Source organism: Cetorhinus maximus, chromosome 16 (genome assembly GCF_964194155.1).
Source record: "Cetorhinus maximus chromosome 16, sCetMax3.hap1.1, whole genome shotgun sequence".
Classification (NCBI taxonomy): domain Eukaryota; kingdom Metazoa; phylum Chordata; class Chondrichthyes; order Lamniformes; family Cetorhinidae; genus Cetorhinus; species Cetorhinus maximus.
This window is the reverse complement of record NC_135894.1, coordinates 22,865,709-22,883,804: the sequence shown is the minus strand read 5'-3', so window position 1 is coordinate 22,883,804 and position 18,096 is coordinate 22,865,709.

Below are 18,096 nucleotides of genomic sequence, written 5' to 3'. Positions count from 1 at the left end.
GTGGTTGATAACCTTTAGAAAGATATTTGAATTTCCAGTGGCCAACTAGAAGGATCACGCAAGATTTCAAGTTTTAAGATTCTTACTGTAATAAACAAACTAAAAGCAACATTATCTAAACACTATTCAGTAGGCTACTTATACTCTAAACTACAGAAAGGATTTCCTATTTAACTTAAACCGACAAAGAATTCCCCCTTCACAGTTGTACTTTGCTCCTTAAGTGAACACTTCATTCTCCAGGAATCAAGTCTAAAGCTATTATCAGTTCCTGAGGACTTGCTTCTTTTTTCCTTTTCCAGCCTGATAATTTCTAATTTCTTAAATGCACTTTCACAGTGAGGATTACACTGGAGATCCCTCCCTCTAGCCAAAGCTAGGCGAATCTTCCAGCCTAGTTTAAATCCTCTCAAACTTGGTCTCTTCAATCTGAGCACTCCCACCAACATTCTGCATGGTGAGAAAGTGAGTCTGGCTGCCTCTGACTCTCTGCTCTCTCTTCACCCCCCACCCCCCGCCCCCCCCCCCCCAAACAAATTCTTGCAAGCTGACCTATCCGCAAGGTTCAGGGATATCTCAATAAAAAACCCCATAAGCCAATACTACAGAGGCTATGGCTGTTCCCCTCTCGACTTCCACCTCCATCATGACAAGGTGAATCACAGGGGCCTTGTATCCAGGTAGAAATACTGTAACAATCTTCCAAACCCCCAGCTCTATTATAACTTGGAATTAAACAGACAGTGTAAAGCATAATCATTTACAAAACCTGACATGCATCTACCTCCCTGTGACTTGGAAACTAACAGTCTAGCCATCGTCAGCATAGCTGTCCTGCTCATTGGTTACAAGTATGAATATTTTGCACCTTCTTCTCAGTAAGATAATCTGAGCCCTCCTTAAACAACCAAGCCACCCATTCTTGTTGATGGGTAGAATTCAGAACATGTGACAAGACCTACCCTCCCCCACTCCTCCATTTTACTCTAAATTAAAGAGACAGTCCCAAAACAATCTTACAAACTTCAGTATTTACAAACAACACTGCTCTTGCTGGTAAGTTAACATTACAGCATTTCACTTCTACAATGACAGTGGAGAAAGACAATTTACCTTGGTTTCAGTGTACTTTTCAGGGTAGCCTGTTGCAGAAAGCCAAAGCAATGAAAAGACTCGCTTGCTGAGTCCTGGGGTGCAAGCCACTCAAATCTATCACTCAGCTTCTTCAACGCAATTTTAATTTTCTTTCACTCCCCTCCATAGTAGAGATGAAGCATATCAACTACTGCAGGCCTCTGCCAGCGCTGCTATCCAGCTGACCACCAGGAGGCATGACGCCATGTTATAAAGTAATATTGCTTCTCTGCCCCCAAGAAAATATTCAAAAGTGAAATGCTCTTGTAACTGGGTTTTGCTGCAAACAGCAAAGTATGATACATTGTACACATCACTTAATTCAAAATAAAATGGACAAAGTCAAGAAAATGGGTTTTCTGTACTGCAAGAATACACTGCCACATTACTGATGGTGACAAACTCCTATTTCTCTTCCTTTCCTCTGAAAAAAGGCAAATAAAAAGTACAAAATTGCATCTTTTAAATGATAATAAACCCATTTGATTGGTGCTTAAAAATTTAATCCTGAACATGACAACTTCGTTGATATGCTCCAAAAGATCACAAAATGCAACAACCTGGTATTACCAAGAAGCATTGTGATCTCTTTTTAAATAGCTGACTACATGATCTGTATCAGTTCGCGTTCAATTGTAAAAATCCATAAGAAACAGACCTAATCTATTCATGCTGTTGCAAAATGTTTCATTTTAAATACAAGTGCAGTTAAAGACATTCAACTCAACCACAATCTATTCCAAATTACACAGTTATATTAACACAGAGATCTTAGGAACAATGCACAATAGAGTGAAGGTCATAGTTAGAAATATCCTGGATATTGACAGTGATAACAGATCACGTGTGGCAAAGCTTACACAAGTCAGATGACATTTCACAAGGATCAGGATATATTTTGTAATGCAACATGTATCCTTTTACAGACAAAGGAAATTTACTGTTGTGTAAACAAAGGTTGAGATTAGTACTTAATCATTAGAAACTGTAGCTCACAAGCTTGGCTTTCTTCTTTAATAAAAATGTTTTATGTCACTTACAGGAGCCACAATTCCTGTTAAATACTGGCCTTTTTTTTCACAATTTTATGTTTCAAGCATGACAAAGAAATTAGAATGTGATGCTTCAAGTGCGACAGGCTAGAAATGTACAATAGACTTATTGCTATTAGACTCTGTTTGAATAACAGTGAATAATTATTAAAACCAAATGCTGTGGTATATACATTCATAATAAGAGGTGGACAACTACCATGTTACTAGGATTTACAATCCAAGAAATTGTTTAAATCCTTGCGAAATAGTTTCAAAAGGGTAATCCACAATAGTTAAAAAATACACCACTTATTTGAAAAGTTTTGGACTACAAAGATTGTGATTAGCTAGAAAATGAATAAAAATAGTCTGGGCAATTCTACCATAAAGACAGCTCATTCATTCGCTACATCATTATCATGCAGACAGGCAAGTAAGCTCTGACATGCTATGCATGCAGATGGAGAAGTGAAACACTAGCATTTTTAAGGATAATTATCACTGCTGACTGCTTGCCAATCTACCACAGCACAAGAATCTGCGTTATGTGGAATCAGTGGAAGCTGCCAAATTGTGTTGAAGCAGTTACGCAGCATACTGCAGATGTTGTCAGAAAAGATAAAACATCAGGCTAACATAGTACTAACAGATCACAGCAAAGCTCTCAATCATAAAACAGGAGACAGAGTTTTAAAGTGAGATTTTTGGCAAACATTCTTAGAACAAACGAATCATTTTCGGTGCATATGTTCAAAAAGGATTTAAATTTTAGAAATTGGTTAAAAAACTTCACCCCTTAATTCAGCTCCTGAACCAAATAACTAAGCATGGATCATTAGAGCAAATGTCTGACACATGCATACTGGGTGACATCAGAGGGAGCTGCAGCTACAGAGGTGCTCCATTGCAAGTTAGCAGGGTTAAACACACAACAGCACCACCTTTCAATCCATCCCCACAGATTTGATTACAGATCTACAATCCCGATTCACAGTACAAACAAGGTTTTGAAGGGAACAGTGAAAATAATCTCAAAGTAAACTATACATTCAGCTGCCACATTGTGTTACAAAAGCTGTAGTATTCATTTTTGCCCAAATACAGGATTACTCCAAGCATTCATAACGGAATGCTTTTGAGGTTTCCAGGCACCAAATTGGATGTGCATCTCAACAAGACTTCACTCAGATTACGTATTGGATACACCTGAACTTCTTAAATAATGATATCTTTAGAAATGAGTGTTCACCTAGTTGAAATAAATCTGCAGCTTTGGATCCAAACAAATCTCTGAAATTTCTAAATTTGAACTCATTTTCAACTTCTTTTAAATATAAAATTATAGACTAATTGCAACAAAAAGAACTGAACATACCATGTGTTCTTCCATCAGCATTGTATCACCTTGAGGGAATCTTTACTGGCATTAGATTTTAACCCCTATAAACACGGTTATTAGAGTTTTTGTGCCGCTTAAAGTTTTCAAGCAATAACGTAACAGCATCGCAAAGGCAAGGCAATATTACGACTATAACATCATAGCTGAAGAGGAGGAATGAGTGGCAGAGCCCAAGGGATAAAAGCTAAGTGTTCAATTATTTATTTAGACTTTATTAGATTAAGGGGCTACTCAACTTAAAATCACGGGGGTGGGGCAGCAAAAAAAAAAACAATCAGCTTTAACAAAAATAATAGGCCATGAGAAAAAAATTATTAACTAATCACAACCAAACTAAACCATCTCAAATTTATAATTTAGTATTGAAGATGAATTAGAAGAGAGACACGAAATTAACAAACAATACCCAGTAGATAACAGCAGCAAAGGAAGTATTTCAGGACTTTGTGGACAGTGAGACTGCCCTGGATAACCATGCCTGTGGAAACTGTCTCTACCTTGTTCAGAGACATTGAGCTAGAGCACATTAGAGACACTCTGACACTTGAGGAGAGAAAGAATATTTGGATTTTTTACTCCAGAACATAGTAACACCATGTAGACAGAAACAGGTCCAAGTTAATGGTTGAGACAGAAAAGGAGGAACCACAGAAACTTGTCCTTTCCAGAATTTTTGAAGTGTATTTGAGCGCTTTCTGGAATGCTGTTTATAACTGTATGTAACCATATTCTAGATTTAGTGATGAGTAACAAATCAGAATCAAGAGAACATCTTGCAAAATGACCATATGAAAAATTTACTATCAAATTCAAAGAAGGAGAATAGTCACAAACCAAAACTTTGAAGGGAAATAAATTGACCACAGCAAACTAGGGTGAGCTGTTGATGGGTAAACCTGTGAACAAACTGTGGGAAGCCTTCAAAGATTTGGTACAATACAAAATTAGTATATTACTTCAAAGGCAAAAGCTCCTCATGTTTGTGGACCATAATTGCTTAACTGCATAAGGCTAAGACAGTATTAAACTAAAAGGAAAGACTGGGGCAACATAAGAAAAAAACATGGGATACAAGAAAATTAGATGCAAAAAGGGGGGTATGATCAGAAAAATGCAAGAGATATCAAAGCTAAGAGTAAAAGTTTTAATAAACATATGGAGGAAGAGCACCGAGGGAAAATGCAGACAAAGGCAAATGCAGGCAAGGCTATAGCTGGCTTTTCAGAAAATGGCACACTTGTTAGATGAATTTGCTTTCATGGTGGAGGAAGAGGACAGTAAAAAGGAACCTAAAAATAAGTCAAGGAGATTAACTTATTGGATTTAATGTTTAAAGAATGGTAATGGAGAAAATAATGGGTCTTATGGTAGACAAATCTCCTGAACCTGATAGTTTTCACTTTATGGTATAAAAAGAAACAGATGGGGAAATTGCAGGTTTGTTAATCATCATCTTTCATAACTAAAGTGGACATTTGTGCCTTGGATTGGAAATTTGCAAATGTCACTGTATTAAAAAAGAGGAAGAGGGGGTGGGGGGAAGAGAGTGAAAACAAGAAACTACAGACCTGTCAGATTAACGCTTGTTTTGGGGAAGTTGCTAAAATCTAGTCAAGACAGAGCACCAGAGCATTTTAACAAATATGAGCTGTTCAGGGGTAGTCATCGATGTAGTAAGGAGGTCATGCCTGACTATATTTTTTTAAATGCTCACTTCTAAGGTGGACAGAAAAGTTTCTATGGACGCTGTCTGTATAGATTTCCAGAAGGTATTTATTTGATAAGGCTCTGCACAAGAGATTAGCAAAAATACTAGTGTGAGGAATTGGAGGTAGCCTTGGGACATAATTAGATGGGAGGTAGGAGAAAGACTCGAGGGGTAAAGGAAATATATTCTGATTGGTGAAATTGGGCTAGTGATGTTCCTCCAGAATCTGTGCTGGCACCTCAGCTTTCCAACATATAATTCAATACATGTAAGAAGGAATAGAGAGTTGTATATGCAAGTTTACAAAACACACCAAGGGGAATAATAAATTGTGCAGATGCAAGTAGGACATCGACAGATTCAACGAATGGGCAAAACCGTAGCAGGTGGAGCTCAATGTCAGAAAGTGAGATATATTCACTTTGGATCTGAGAAAGATAAATCAAAATATTTTCTTTCAGAATTCCAGTGATTTTCAACAAGAGTTTGGACTATTTGATGTTTATTAAACACTTGAAAAAATCAATGAGATTCATTTTATTTTTGCAGGTGCAATACTTGATATTCACCGTCACCCACACTGAAATCACAGCTTGCTCTCGGACATCAGCTTCTTTTGTCCTACAAATTTCCTGCCTTTAAACTACAATAGTCAGAACAATACTGTCCTTGATTGCACATTGCTGAATATATTATGTAGATGCTACCAGATTACACTTAGCAAAAACAAATTGTAATCCAAAAGGAAAGCAATAATGCATGTTGTACAAGCTGCTATTTTAGTCTATTATAAAGTGTCCCCCACTCTCACAATGATGTGATGTTTTATAATGACAGGAACATGATGCTACGCAATACAAAATACATTATATTGCTGCTAGGATGCTGCAAGACCAAAGTCTTAATTATTGTAAATGCACAGGTCAATTAAATGCTAAATTACTGTTTGTAGAGCAGCATATGCTTGTAAATTTCTGGATCCTGGTCAGTAAAAACCAAGCACCAAATTATATAGAACGTACAGCAAAGGAAAATGCCATTCAGCCCAACTAGCCCATGCTGACATTTATGCACCACTCAAGCCTCCCCTCAGTCTTCCTCATCTAATGCGATCAGTATAACCCTCTCTTCTCTTCCCCTTCAAGTGCTTATCCAGCTTCCCCTTAAATACATATATCTTATTTTCCTCAACTACTCTTTTGTAGGGAGTTCCACATCCTCACTACCATCTGGATACAGCAGTTTCTTCCGAATTCCCTATTTGATTTCTTAGTGACCATCTGATATTGGTGGCATCTAATTTTGCTCTTCCTCAAGTGGAAACATGCTGGGTCTACACTTAATAAAGATCTAAATCATGAAAAGTTTTGATAAGTAATTTCTCAGTCTTCTCTTTTCAAGTGAAAAGCAACCCAGCCTGCTCATCCTTGCCTGCAAATATGATCCTGCAGTCCTTGAGATCCTTCCAGTAGATCTTTTTTGCACCCTCTAGTGCCTTTATAGCCTTTTTTTTTGATATAGTGACCAGAGCCCCACACACTACCTCCAAAGGTGGTCTAACCAAGGTTTGAAACCAACTTTAGCATAATTTTCCTTTACAATTATATCTCTCGAGAAATAAATCCTTGTGTCTGCTTTTGTTTTTCTTTTCTTTAACTGCCTTTCTAAAATAGAACGTCTCACTGATCATCTCAAGTGTGATGCATACACACTGCTCTGTCCGCCTGTTCTTGGGAAATTTCAAAGATCCCATGACACTATTCTCAGAACAGGAATTTTCCCAGCATTCTGGTCTACATTCCACCAAAATCAAATAAACTTGCCAATCACTGTTGGCCTACAATAGCTGCTGCATTTGACTGTGAGATGTTAGCCATTGGACTTCAAATTTCATTGTGTATGGAACAGGCTTTTTAAAAAATTATTTTATAGGATGAGGGTGCCGATGGCAAGGCCAGCATTTGTTGTCCATCCCTAATTACCCTTGAACTGAATGGTTTGTGGCGCCATTTCAGAGGGCACATTGCTGTGGGTCTGGGGTCAGGTGTAGACCAGGCCAGGTAAGGATGGCAGATTCCCTTCCCTAAAGGACATTAGCGAACCAGGTGGGTTTTTACAACAATCGATGATAGTTTCATGGTCACCATGACTGAGGCTACCTTTATATTCCAGATTTATAAAGAGATGAGTTACAAGCTGCAGAGTATCCAGTCTGACCTACTCTTGTAGCTACAGTTTACATATGGCTGGTTCAGTGAAGCTTCTGGTCAATGGTCACACGCAAGATGTTGATGGTGGTTGAGCCATGATAATGCCATAGAGTATCAAGGGGAGATGGTTCGATTCACTCTTGTTGGAGATGTTCATTGCCTAGGAATGGTTCCAGCAAGGAGCTTCTCTGATTCCCTATGACTTCAAATTTACCAGGGCCACACTTAATCAAATGCTGCCTCAAGAGCAGTCACTCTTACCTCGCCTCTGGAATTCAGCTCCTTTGTCCATGTTTGGACCAAGACTGTAATGAGGTCTGGAGTACAGTGAACCAGGCAGCACCTAAACTGAGCATTGGAGAGAAAGGTATTCGTGAGGAAGTGCCACTTAATAGCGACCTTCCATCACTTTGTTGATGATTGGGAGTCAACTGAAGGGGCAGTATTGGCTGAATTTCATTTGAGGGCAGGGTGTACTTGACAATTTTTCACTTTGACAGGTAGATACCAGTGTTGTAACTGTGTTGGAACAGCTTGGTTAGGAACATGGGTAGTTCTGCAGCACAAGCACAACATTGGCAGGGCCCAAAGACTTCACTATATCCAGTGCACTTGGACATTTCTTGATATCAGGTGGAGTGAATCAGTTGGGTTGAAGAATAGCATCTGTCATGGTAGGGATCTCGTGGCAGGGGGGGTGTGGGGAGGCAGAGATGGATCATTTACTCAGCCCTTCAGCCTTTTCTTTTGCATTAGTGTGCTAGGGTCATCATTGAAGATAGGGATGATCGTGGTGCCTCCTCCGCCCACTAGTTCTCCAATTGTCCACCACCATTCACAACTGGATTTGGCACAACTGCAGATCTTTGATATGACCTCTTGGTTGTGGAATCACTTTGCTTTGTCCAAAGAATGTAGCTTCAGCTGTTTAACATGCATTAGTCCTGTGCTGTAGCTTATGATTGTGCCTCATTTTTAAGTATGCCCGGTACTGCTCCTGGCATGCTCTCCTACATTCTTCATTGAGCCAGGATTGATCCCTGGCTTGATGATAATGGTAGAATGAGGGATATGCCAGGCCAACAGGTTACAGAATGCTGATTCAGCTGCTGCCAATGGCCCAGCTTTGAGCTGCTAGTGCCACACAACATGATGGAGTGTCCTCAGTGTGAAGATGTGATTTCATCTCCACAAGGACTGGGCGGCGGTCACTCCTACCATTAGACATGTACAGGACAATCTGGATAGATTGGCGAGAACGAGGTCATGTAGATTTTTTCCCTCCTGTTGGTTCCATCACCACCTGTCACAGGCCCAATCTGGCAGTTATGTCCTTATACGTCTTGGTGATGGACATTGAGATCTTTCACTGAGAGTACATTTTGTGCACTTGCTACCCTCAGTATTTTTTCCCAAGGTAGTGTTCAACATGGAATATTGATTTATCAGCTAAGGGAACACATTAAGCGGCGATGAGCAGAAGGTTTCCTTGCCCGTGTATGGCATGGCACTTCATGGGATCTCGAGTCAATGTTGAGGACTCCCAGGACTACTCCCACTGCTTATCAATATACTGGGTGGGAGCAGGTGGAGGAGGGGGGTGCTTGGAGGCTCCAGCAAGCACCATTCTGGGAAGAGAGACAGGAAATATACCTAGGGATGGCCTGGTAAAACCCAAAGACTGGGAATCAAGGGAAATTCCCACTTCATGCTCCAGAAATGGGCAAGCTTATGCGCAGGAAAATTATTACAGGAATTTCAAATGGTGGAAGCTTCATGAGGTTTTGCTTTCTCTGGAAATTATAGCAAACAAAATATAATTTCTAATGTGCAAAAATACAACTTCAGTTTTTATAAAATGCTCAAAAGGCAACTTAAAAAGTTGGAACAAGCTGTTTTCATTGATTTGACTGGTAATTCTTATGGTTCTTGCTTGTTGGTGAATTGCCTCTTTTTCGACAAACGAACTGGATTTAGGTTAGTTTATATTTAGTCACTGGATGTCTGAGCAAATCAACATAGTTAACTTAAAAACAGTGGTTATTTTAGCCAACCATAATTCTTTACCCTATGGGCATATGACATCTTTGAAGCGCCACACCTTTGAGAGGTGCCACAATAGAAGAATGCAAATGAAAAAACACAAAGCAATATACACGTTCACATCCCTGCTACTCCGACCTCAGTTGCCCTTTACACACACATTGCCTGCACTGCCTGCAGCAGCACTCCAACATAACCCAGTTTAATTTTCAGTCATCTCCAATGCCAATTTATTCAAAGCTTTTACTTTTAATTAAATTGCTGCATACAAGAACAGATGAACCAAAGTGTCAGACCACCCTCTCAAAAGAAGTTTTTTTCTTTCTCTGCACCTGAATATATGCCGATATGACTGAATTAAATTTCTATTTTCCTTTCACAAATGACATTAAATGAATTGAAATAAAGTACAAGACCAAAAGCACATGCAGATATAGGGAATCCCCATAGGTGTTTCTGCCCCCATTATCCAGAAGTCTATTCCAATTCATTGTGGAACAGGCCTTCCTAATATTGGTTTCAAATTTGACAAATTAAAATCTAGGCCCCATTTACTCCGTTACCAATCACCTTGAACAGTGCTTCCAATTTACATTTTCCCACTGATTTTACTATATACTCAGATGAGTTCCCCAGTTTGATCATATTAAGACTGAATAGCCTCAGTTTCTACAATGTTTGCCTCCAGTGCTATAAATCAACCTCATGGCTCAGCACTCTCTTTTAAGAGCACTGTGATAAACATATGAACTGCTATACAAAAATATCTATGTACTTTCTGGTTTTCAATATGTACAACAACATACATGATCCTGACACACATTTGGTTATCTGTCTATTAAGCACATTAGATATTCTATGCCACAAATATTGAGGCGAAGCAATGAACTAAGCCAGATAAGGTACATTCTGAATTATGGTTTAACATTACATACACTGTGTACTGCTACAGGATTTTTCTTTCATGTTTAATTTCTGACAGCTAAATAAAGTGAGAACAGAAACTAAAAATCACTTCCCGATTAAAGCCATTGCCTGTGGCTGGGACTGTTGCTAAATCCTGGTGCGAATGATAGTCACTCTGCACAAGGAAGCAGGCGCTCTGGCCGGGAAAGGAAGAAGCAGGACTCAGGGTCAGGCTGGGCCAAGAACTCAGTTTGGCTTGTTAGCTCAAGAGCGGCTACTGCTTCTATTTAGACAGCCACTACCCAACTCTCTCAGCCAGAGGACACCGTCAGCATGGGGCTCTTCAAAAAAATATCTATTTGGTACTATTTCCAAGTACATTAACAAATGGAATTTTCTAATGAGCAATACAACTAGAGATTGCTAGTTTATTCATGCCCTCCTTTCTTACAGTTATTGAAATAACACTTCCATCAGTGGCTTCCCTCACTAACAGCTGGACTAAAAGTCAGATATGGGACAAAACACTGACCATTTGTCCCAATCATAAAATGTAAATTATAACACCAATGGTGGTCTAAAAGATCCACTATGCCAATTAGCTCCACAATGCTTCATATTCTCATGAAAATGAGCATATTGGCTTGTTCCACACTGAATTGCACAGTACTTGAAGCACATGGTTTATGTACCCAATAGATCTCCGATCATTAACATTTTTTTGTTTATTCATTCACGGGATGTGGGCTTCACTGGCTGGGTCAGCATTTATTGCCCATCCCTAGCAACCTTGAGAAAGCAGTGGTGAGCTGCTGCCCTGAACTACTGCAGTCCATGTGGTGTAGGTACACCCACAGTGCTATTAGGAAGGCAGCTCCAGGATTTTGATCCAGCAAGTGAAGGAACAGTGATATATAATGACTTGGAGGGGAACTTCCAGGTGGTGGTGGTCCCCTCTGTTTGCTACCCTTGTCCTTCTAGATGGTAGTGATCGTGGGTTTGGAAGATGCTGTCAAAGAAGCCTTGAAGAATTCCTGCAGTGCATCTTGTAGATGGTACAACACTGCTGCCGCTGTACGTCAGTGGTGAAGGGGGTGAATGTTTGTGGATGTGGTGCCAATCAAGTGGGCTGCTTTATCCTGGAGGAGTCGAGCTTCTTGAGTGTTGTGGGAGCTGTTCTCATCCAGGCAAGTGGGGAAAACTCCATCATACTTCCGGCTTGTGCCTTGCAGATGGTGGACAGGCTTTGGGGAGTCAGGAGGTGAGTTACTTGTCGTAGGATTACTAGCCTCTGACCTGCTCATGGCCACAGTATTTATAGGGCTAGTCCAGTTCAGTTTCTAGTCAATGATAAGCCCCAAGATGTTGATAGTGGGGGATTCCGTGATGGTAATGCCTTTGAAAATCATGGGGCAATGGTTGGATTCTCTCTTGTTGGAGGCTTGTGTGGCACTAATGTTACTTGCCACTTCTCAGCCCAAGCCTGGATATTGTCCAGGTCTTGCTGCATTTGGACATCGACTGCTTCAGTATCTGAGTCGTCATGAATGGTGCTGAACATTGTGCAATCATCAGCGAACATCCCCGCTTCTGACCTTATGATGGAAGCAAGGTCATTGATGAAGCAGCTGAAGATGGTTGGGCTGAAGACACTACCCTGAGGAACTCCTGTAGTGATGTCCTGGAGCTGAGATGACTGATCTCCAATGACCATAACCATCTTCCTTTGTGCTAGGTATGACTCCAACCAGGGGAGAGTTTTCCCCGATTCCCATTGACTCCAGTTTTGCTCAGGCTCCTTGATGCCACACACGGTCAAATGCAGCCTTGATGTCAAGGGCAGTCACTCTCACCTCACCTCGGGGGTTGAGCTCTTTTGCCTATGTTTGAAACAAAGCTGTAATGAGGTCAGGAGCCGAGTGGACCTGGCGGAACCCAAACTGGGCGTCAGTGAGCAGGTTATTGCTAAGCAAGTGCCACTCGATAGTACTGTTGATGATCCCTTCCATTACTTTACTGATGATCAAGAGTAGACTGATGGGGCGGCAATTGGCTGGGTCGGATTTGTCCTGCTGTGTGTACACAGGACGTACCTGGGCAATTTTCCACATAGTCGGGCAGATGTCAGTTTTGTAGCTGTACTGGAACAGCTTGGCTAGGGGTGCAGCAAGTTCTGGAGCACATGCCTTCAGTACTATTGCCAGAATATTGTCAGGGCCCATAGCCTTTGCAGTATCCAATGACTTCAGCCGTTTCTTGATATCATGTGGAGGGAATCAAATTGGCTGAAGACTTGCATCCGAGATGCTGGGGATCTCTGGAGGAGGCCGAGATGGATCATTGGAAGAACATAACAAGGTGATATTTTCCCTGACATTTAAACTCTGCATATCCAAAAGGTTTTAATTCAGAGAAAACCACCCCCCATTCCAGAATTATGTATATAATTAAAAGCCTTGCATCTACCAGATTACAATGTGCATTGCACTTTGAAGGCCAATTCCTTTTGATGGCTTGGTTCCTCTGCATTGGTTACAATTCATGTTAAGCGCTGCCTCAACCATTTCCATTCTGGCATGCCTCAGGATGATCAGTGAAAGTCTATTTTAGCAGACCCTCATTGCATTGCCAGATCCCAAGCAGAATCTATTTTCCCTGAACAGCTGTGTCACCAAGACCCAGTTTAAACTGATAACATCATCCACCTCCACTCATGCCTAGAGCTTCAGTTTTACCAATGGTCGCCATGCTTCTACCTGTCATAAACTGCACTTCATTCAGATTGCTGCTGCACCATCCTTGCTGCCTTAAAGCAGAAAACTCCATCAGTTTGATTCTCATTTTAGGCATCATTCATTCACTCTCTGCACCCCTGGTAAACCAATTTAATAATCCCTGCCCTCAACTTAACATGACTCCAATAATCTTGCACTGCCCAACCTCTGTTATAAACCTCCAACTCCCACACCCCGGGTTGGTCTCCTTATTTCCTGGCTTCCTCGCTCTTCAGCCAGCAGAGCCCTGAAAAGTTCCCATCACCTTCCCTCACCCTTTCCCACTTTCAAAAGTCTACTGAAGATTTTTCTATGCAGCCACTCCATCAACCATCCCAAACTCCATTCTACTTCTTTCCAACAGATTCCTTATCCATTCTCTGTTCTTTCCCTTACACAAGATGCCCATTGCCTTCTCCCCTGTTGCCAGCCAGCATTTATTGCCCATCCCTAATTGCCCTTTAGAAAATGGCGGTGAGCCACCTTCATGAACCACTGTAGTGCATGTTGTGTGGGTAATATACATACAAAGAGCTGTTAGGGAGTTCCAAAATTTTGACCCAGCAACAGTGAAGGAATGACAATATAGTTCTAAGTCTGGATATTGTGACATGGAGGAGAATTTGCAAGTGGTGGTGTTCCAATGTGTCTGCAGTCCTTGTCCCTCTAGTCGGTAGAGGTCATAGGTTTGAGCCCTTATCTTGCGTCTCAAGCATGGGTTAGCACCTTATTAAATACCTTTTGGAAATGCAGGTACACAACATCTCCTGGTTCCCCTTTGTTTACCCTACTAGTTACATCCTTTAAAAAGTGATAAATTTGTCAAACACTAACCAATTTCATTTAACCATATTGACTATCTGATCATACTATGATTTTTCAAGTGAATTTTTAAGGCTTCCTTAATAATATATTCCAGCATTCATTTTCTTGATGACTGATGTCAGGAAACCTGACCAACTGGCCTGGCATTCCAGTTTTCTTTCTTCCCTCCTTTCTTGTATTGTGATGTTACATTTCTTAACTGCCAATCCACTGGGACTATGCAAAATTTCCCACATTCTAGACAAGTTATAACTGCCGCATCTACTATCTCTACAGCTAACTCTTTTGGAGTTTGATCACAGATCAGCCATATCATCACTGAATGGATGAACTAGTGCAAGCGGCTAGTTGGCCCAATCCCATTCCCGTGCACCTTCATTTATACCTACCCTGAATGCTCACCAATCTGCCTTTTTATTCATCTAGCCTGGAGGCATCCTGGCCTTTGTGCTCATTTCCCCAGTTATTTTTAGGCAAAATAAGAAAGCAAAACCAAGAGAGAAAGAACACATGGAGACAACAGTCAAAGAAACTGGGCATGGAGCAAGTGTGAAGAACCAGTTTTTGAAAAATTTGAAGGACGTTGAACGTTGGACATTCCCCACTGGAGTCATTTTTTAAAAAATTTGCAATATTAATTCAGGCTGTGAACATGCCATTCTTCAAAAAATCACAGGTCAAAATAGATGTCAACAGGGAACACCTGGAAGGGCAAGAGATACTTTATATATCTAAGTTAACAAAGAACTGCTGTTGCCAGGCCAAAGGCTGTTGCTGATTGGTTAAAAACACCTGACCTAAGTATTCTTTAAACATCTGTCTTTAAAATTCTCAGCGAGAGTGTGTGCATGCGCCTTTGAAGCAGGCTGCAAGAAAAGGCTCTTTCACTCTCTCTCCTACCTGTGTCCTCAGAAACATCTCACCAGGATAACTCATCGTTTTTTTTGAGAGTTCGCAAAGTTGTGCTAAGTAAGAGACATCAAGGAGAGTTTTACCAAAGAAGGAACTTCCAGACCTGTTGTGACTAGAATTCCGTTAGATCAACAGCCTCAATTCTGATCTTTGTAAAAGAAACGCTCCCATACTCCAGCCTCTGCAGGGGACTATGTTTGTTTTGTCCTGTTTGTCTTTGTCTGAGAGTGTATGGGGTTCGAATATCTTTTTTTCAAGAGGGGAAAATTGTTCACTTCTAAACTACAACTTGTATGTTAACCAGTTTATTAACTTGTTTTAAAAAGTTTATTTTATAATAAATCAATATATCTTTATGTTTACTGAAATAAGGCTGGTTAGAGTCTTTTTATGCTGGAAATAACTGTATCAAAGTTAAACAATCAGCCAGTTGTTTGGGTGAATTAGGCATTTAAACTATTGTTACGACCTGTGGAGAAGCGGGGCTAGAATTAACTGCGCACTCCTCCCATCAATGTCTGTAACACAGGGGAGAGAGAGAGAAAGCACATGTAAAGAAAAGAGCAGGGTCAAGGATGGCACAGAATAAGATCAAAGTGTTCTTCAATTTCCTATAAATTATATACAATTTGAACTTCAGTTCAAGTTCTGCAGTATTACGGTAATTGACTATGCCTTACATATTATCATCATGCAGCATGTAAATGAATGGTATCTAACACTGATCATGCTTTAATTTTTTTCTCATTACTGGCAAGGTATTTGAATTAAGTGCAGTTTCAGCCATGTTATTTTCAAGCCAACTTGTGAAGGCAGGCTTCAAATTTTACATGTGCAAAATGTTTTTGCATGGCCAAAAAAAATGGATTTACTCAAAGGAAATAATCAGCAACAGCGCTTCAGCAAGCTACTTAATTCACAAATAGTCAATGTTAATGCTTTGTCTTAAGTTCAACTGACAAACACAGAAGTGTCAATAAGCAATTCATTTTATTATTTGACTAGAATTTCATTTCAACAGATAAGATAATAAAGCTTGCCATTCTACAGCAGATCAGGTGGTATGATTTTGCACATCAATGAAACTTTATGTTTTTGTTGAAAAAAGCTGGGTTGAAAACCCTAACTAAAGGTTCAATTGTTCTATTGAACAAGCAATTTCATTTACTATAGACAGAAAAGTAGCTTTCACGTTGATTATCAACAAGGTGCAAGTAAAGTTTTTGCATACTGTGCAGCTCAAAGTCTCAGTTTTTAGAAATAAATCTTGTTCCTATTCAGCTTGCGGTCACACATATCCCTGCTCCAAGAAAGCTGGCCATGTACAAAGTAACCCTGCAATTCTACTTGATGATGGCTTCTTTTTATTAAAATTACATGGCAACAATTTTGAAAAAATAATTGGTTGGCTAATTAGTGTCCAAACATTTACCTTTGTGGGCCATAGTTGTGCACCAATGGAGCAACACATAAAAACACTGAATTTGTGCTACTGTTCGTTTGTACACATATAGGTTTGCTGATACAAATGGAATCCCTGTGCTGTGATTTAGAATTATTCACCCAGAGTGAACAGTGGTAATACAACCCTTTTCAAAGATCCAGTTAAGGCTCCAAATCAAAAAACCTGTGTGAGATGCTAATTGGGAAGGCCCAGGACAGAATAAGGTATTATTCTAGAGAGGCTTCTTTCTCTCACTGCGACTGACCCAAGCTTTTTGAATCATAAGTAATTAAAACAAGATTGGCGTGGACCATTTATTTTATCATCAGATTGAAGGCAATTACGATCTGGTTTTATCTGCCCTAGAGATGCATTCTTTACACAGAATCCATCTAAATCTATGTGCACCAACTATTTTTTAATCCAATGCATCCCCAATTTTCATTGCTCCATCACTGGCAGCCACAACTGCAGCTGCCTCAGGCCTGCACTCTGGAGTTCACCACCTAACTTCTCTTATCTCCCTCCTCCATCAAGAAGCTCATTAAAAATCATTTGAACAATCTTTAAGTTAAATGACCCGATAGCCCCTTACGTGGCAATGGTGACAAATTTTGTCTGGTAACTCTCCTCTGAAGCAGCTTGGAAACATTTTACTATGTTAACTGCCTTATATAAATGCAAGTTGCTGGAACTGCATGGGTTGTGTGTGCTTCCTGTAATTAGAAAGCCTTGCAATCTTTTTTAAAAATACAATCAAAAGGAAAATACTGCTCTAAAATTAGCAGCAACACACTATTACAAAAAAAAAAATCACTGAATTCAGAGTCAAGAATTTTGTTAAACGCCCACCTCTGCTGTCAGTGTACACCTTATGGCAATATGAGAACCCTAATCATCAGGTGGGACACTACATTTCTGAAAGATAACATTGTCGTTTATACTTTATGTTTGCGTGTGTGTATGTACAGGTATGTTTAAATAATGTCTCATTTCTACAGAGCTTACGGCATACTGCATTTTTCATATACTTCTGAAATAAGCTGAATTACTGCAGTCACTACTACATCAATAATACCAAACAAATGCAATCATCAAAATTCCAGGAAAAATATTTCAGGTCATCAAAATAAAATCACATGGGTTAACAAGAATAAAGCCCTTCACCCTGACCAAACCAGTCTGTTCTTGCAAACCTTCTGCTCAAAACTAATAAGTGTAACAGATTTGCAATTGTCAAAACCCAAGTCCAGGCCCAAAGATGTAGGTGCAGTGAGTCTAAAATTAAAGCAGAAAATATTACAAATGCAGCCATGGTTGTTCTTGATTCAAATAATCTGAACACTTTCTCAGCACTAAATTCCTACTATTCTTATTTACATTACTTCATTTGAATTACTCGATATCCTTTCAGCACAAAACTTTTTTGAAATATGAGACAACTGTGTACAGCAGCTCCATCAGCATCTGAACAGAATTGTTAAACAATGCTTTGAAAGCATTTTCTTCCTTATTTAAGACACAAATACGAGACAACTTTGAGGACCGAAAAGAGTTTAAGCTTGGCTACAACAGAATCTATACAAGAACTTGGAATTGCAATTGACTTTCAGGCTTGTGAAGAGGACCCGGAAAACCTGACCACCCAGCGTAACCATGTGACCTAAACCAAGTAGCATCCAAACCCAAAAACACTATTTAAGCTCA